Here is a 5,266-nt window from a genome sequence, read left to right on the forward strand (position 1 = left end):
CAGACTGTCTGGCTATATTCTGTGGGTGATAGTTCCATTGTCATCTCAATTTTTGGAATCTTTGCTAGGCTGCTTTGAATATGTTCCATGCATGTGCAGCTCAGGGTTAAGACTGTGTCTTGTGCCAGTTCATATACAGAATTGAGAGAGCCCTTTCTCTAATTCTCTAACTCCCTCCTATCCAGGATTCCCCCACATTCCCCCACCTGCAGAGCCCCCTGTTCTTGGTCCTCTGGGCCAAATAGGTGGGATTCTCTTAGAGTCTTGGATGCCGTGCTGCTACATAGTTCCTGTGACCAGGACCACTTTTGGTGCTAAGGGGAGAGTGAAAAAAGAGAAAATTTACCCAGTAATTTACTCCAATTCTCTTTGGATCACAAGACCCCCCCCCCTTTTTTTTTTCAGTTTGTTTGACCAGAAAGACAAGGTTTTTATTGGGATTTTAGCTGACCATGCCATTTGACATCTAGCTGACTCTGCTAGAGTGCCTCCCTTGGCAGGTTCTGAGAGAAGGGATACACACACACACACAAAAACCCCAGATTCTCTCTCATATTCTCTAGCTCAAGTGGTCACCTTTCCCAGTCTTTCCAGATGGAGGGACTTCTCTTGAGGTGTTAGCTGTCTGCAGCACCACCATTGCAGCTCCATTGCATGACTGCCCTTGGCTCAAGAATGTGAACAAAAGAGGAAATAAAATGAGAACCCCACCCCTGCACAAATTGCTTTTACAGCTTTTGGCTCCCCTCCTTATTTAAGTTTCTTTGCTTTTCAGATTCTTTAGGTTGTTGCTTTTTGTACTTCATCTGGACTTTGTTGTTGTAGTCATCAGAAGAGACAGGTTTTAGTGAGCTGCCTCTTGACTGCACTTTCTTTGTGTTCTCTTTCCACTTCCATCTCAACTGCCCCTGTCACAGTATGACAGACACCTACCCTATCCTTAAGTGAATGGAAACCATGGCTGTCCTTTTAAAACTACACCTTTCACCTTAGTGTTTTACTTGTGGTTTTCACATCCTGGCTAACTAAGTAAAACTTGATTAGGAGTTGTAAAATTGAAGAACTTCACTTTGAAGATGACTGATCATCACAAGTCCTGTTTACCACTAAAATGCAAGTATGCAACCACACCAATGGATTGTCTGTCTCTCCTGCATCTTCGTTATCCATCTTCCTCTTCCTTCCCAATCCACCTATTCAATCTCTAATTCATTCTTCTTCTGCTGCTCTCCTCCCACCCCACTTTCTTTTCCCAACCAATCCACCCATGTTTATTCTTTCTGAAAGGACCTTCTTCTTGACCAGAATTTCAACACTCACTTCTAAGAACCAATCCCACTTGTAGCTCACATCTCTATCCACAATTAAATCTCTCAGAAAAATCCACAACTAAATTTCTCAGGAAAGTAAAGGCATATATATTCATTTTCACTTAAAAAGGGATTACAGTTATTCTAGAAAATTTGCACATTTTCAAAAATTAAAAACAAAAAGAATTCCCCAATAGTCTGACCACCCAAAGAGAAACACTGTTAATGTTATATGTGTGGCCTTGAGTGTGATTTTAAAATTTAAGTTAGAAAAACTTGCAAATTACCCACATTCTTTGTAGAAAAAGCAGAAAATGTAAATAATCAAAAAGAAACAAAAATCCCCCATAATCCTACCCAGAGGTAAATACTGTTTTTAGTTCAGTGTGTGTACATGTGTTTGTGTGGGGTTAGTTGGTTGGGGTGGGGAATTGGTTGAGCCTGAACTGGTATCACAGCCTTGCTGTGCTGGAGGAAGGGGTTGGGTGAAGCAGGTGTTGATTTGTAAAGGTTGATTTACATAAAGGACTTTTGATTGTGTTATCTGGACTAGGCTTGAGACGGGAACTCCTGATGAGCAAAAATTTAGGGAATAGAAAGAATTTAGTGATGTGTGTTATGTGCCTTCTTGTTTTTTTTTTTTCCCCCCTGCTTTCCCAAAAAGCTCACCCACTTGCTTTGTATATCTTAGGCCTATGGAAACAGAGACTTTAGGCAAAAGGCTTAGATGACAAAGGAAGCAGGAGTGGGAAGGGGTTTTCTTTACTTTTCAGTCAGAGCATAGCAGGTCTCCAGAGCAGTGAGCACTGAGGTCAGCTTTATTTTGTGCTGCATTGGTCTATAGGTTCCTGGATCTCTAGGAGGCAACCTCTTGTGTTGGGAACGAGCATTCTACCAGTAGCTCTTGGCGGAGTGCAGCAGAAGCAAAGAGGGCGTTGCAGTGGAGGAACAAGAGAGCATAATTGAGGAGTATGTTAAAATAAGCAACCCATGGAGACTCTAAAAGAGAACAGGGTGATTTTACTGGGAAAAGGTCCTGGGCCCCAGAGTGTAAAGAAATGTGCTTGTGTGTGTATTTATCTCTAAATCTATCTAACCTACTTAAAAAATGAGACTCTTCCAGATATCCTATTATATAATCTTTTTTCCCTTAATAATATATCTTGAACATCTTGATATATTAAATATAGAAATATTTTTTTATCATTTTAATGGCTGTATTGTATTCAATTGTATGTGTTGTCTGCATATATCATAATTACTTTAACCATTCTCTACATTTTAGGTTGTTTTCAGCTTGTTAGGATTATTATTAATTCAATTATTATTAGTAATTTATTTTATTAGTAAAATAATAATGCATTTTCTTGTTTTAAAAAAAGTCAAAATACTGTTCTAGCTTCCAAGCTTTCAGTCTTAGAATCCTGCTTGAGTCTCTTTTACTAGTTTGGTGCCATTTAAAATGTTTTGACCTATTTCTGCTCATCTTTTCTGTGTATTATGTTAAATCTATTCTCAGTTTGTTTTCCACAGCTACCAGTGCTGCCCCCCAAAAGAGAGACAAAGTGGACCCTAATGGTACCCATATATCGTTACCCTCTCTTCTGGCCCATCTCTAAGCCCGCTGTCAGGAAAAGGGCTCACAGACTTACATATTCTAAATATAAATGTTATCAAACAGAATAGATTAGACTTCCTAGGGACAATTTCATTTTAAAGGCAACAAAGAAGTCTTAGAGCCAAATGATTACAAGTCTTATGTATATGGTATTTGGGTTTTGGGGAAGGGATAAGAGGGAGGGGTTGGGAGGAGTTCCAGACCAGGGGCACTGAAATACCCTTGAATCCCACAGAATGTGACCTATTTTTTCTGATAAAAAATTAATCCTGGCCATCATGGATTTGAAAGGATTCTCAATGTCTTCCTCTAAAGGTTGTCACAGTAATTAAGTTTAATGATCCATTCTTGTCATGATCAAAGACATTTTCATGATTTTTCCACCCATGAAACCAGCATTTTGAGATTTAAAAAAATCAAACATATTATGTACTAATTATCTCTACTTCTTAAAATAGAAATATTTAAAAAGATTTTTTTTCTAATAATAAAAGAAATATAAGCACATTGTACTAAAATTCAAGGATTATAGGAATGAACGAAGTAGAGTCCCCAGAATCCAATCCCCAGATGCAAATAGATTGTGCACATCTGAATAGATTTTATTCTGTGCCTACATATCTGCCCCCCCCCACCACCCCTTAATACCTAACAGAGGTGGAATCATACTACACTATTTTGCAAATTGCTTTTTTCCACATAAAACCTATTAACAGGCACCTTTCTTGATCCATTCAGATGGAGGTATTTAACCTATGGATATGTATTTAACCTATTTTTTCTTCATTGATATTTAGATTCTCAATTTTTTTGATATTTTAAGCAATAAAGAGTCTCATAGCTGCATCATTGCTGACTTTTTTTTTTTCTGAAGGAATTTCTAGAAATAGAATTTGTTTTATCAAAGGGTATGAGTATTTTACATTTTAAAATATATTGCTTAAATGCTCCAGGAAGGTTGGACTAATTTATATTCCCACCTATCAGGGTATAAGAAAACCTGTTTGTTTCCACACTCTCTTGCCAATGAAGTGTATTATCAAACTTTTTAATCTTTGCTGATCTGACCAGTACAAAAATTTTTTTCTTTTTTTAAAGATTTTATTTATTTATTTGAGAGAGAGAGAGAGAGAACATGAGCAGGGGGAGGGGCAGAGGGAGAAGCAGACTCCCCACTGAGCAGGGAGCCCAACATGGGGCTCAATCCCAGGACCCTGAGCCTGACCCATGACCTGAGCCGAAAGCAGAGGCTTAACCAACTAAGCCACCTGGGTGCCCATGATACAAAAATTTCTAACAACATTAATTAATTGCTCTGATTTTCAATGCTCCTTTTATTATAATTAAGTTTCCTCCAAAACCTAGGTCTATTTTTAGGCTCTTTTCTGTTTTATTGGCCTTTTATTTTCTTTACCAGTATCATACTGTTTTACTAACTTCTTTTTACTAACTTTACTAACTTACTAACTTTACTGACTTTTACTAACATTATTTAGTAGTATGTTTTGATAGCTACTAGAGATGACCTACCTTCAGGATATTTCTTTTCTAAAAATGACTTCTTGCCTACATATTCTTCCATATAAGCTATTCTTATCAATTTGCCAGTTTTTAAAACCAAATACATAAAAAACAAAAACTGGCAAGAATTAATATCAGAATTACATTAAACTTACCAGTTAAGTTGGGGAAAGGATTAACATCTTGTAAATAGTAAATTATTTTCATTTAGAGACTTGGAAGGTCTTTCCATTTTTTTCAAGGGTAATTCTATATTTTCATATATAAAGCATACAATTTTATTTATCTAGACATTGCTTATTTCTTGTTATGTTTACTCCAAGTTGTTCTCTCCTTTTAGTTGCTCTTGTGAAAAAGATTTGTTTCCTGTTATGTTTTCTAACTGGTTATTTCTGCTTTGCCAGAAGCCTTTGTATTTGTATATGGTTATCTCATAGCTTGCTACCACTTTGAAATCTCCTCTTAGTTCTAATGACTCTCAGTTTACTCTCTTGAATTTTCTCATTATGAACTAATGATGTATGCAAATAATTTGTTTTCTACTTTCCAGTCTTGTTAATTTTTCTTGTTGTATTTCTCTGTAAAACAACCTGCACAACAATATTGAAAAATAGTGGTGATTGTGGGTGCTTCTTTTTTTAAAAAAATTTTATTTATTTGTTTGAGAGAGAGAGAGAGCAAGAGAGTACACAAATGGGGAAGGGGCAGAGACAGAGGGTCTAAGGCAAACTGCATAGAGCACAGGGCCTGGTATGGGGCTCCATCTCAAGACCCATCAAATCATGACCTCAGCTGAAACCAAGAGTCAGATGATCAA

This window comes from Neomonachus schauinslandi, chromosome 6, assembly GCF_002201575.2.
Source record: "Neomonachus schauinslandi chromosome 6, ASM220157v2, whole genome shotgun sequence".
Taxonomy (NCBI): Eukaryota; Metazoa; Chordata; class Mammalia; order Carnivora; family Phocidae; genus Neomonachus; species Neomonachus schauinslandi.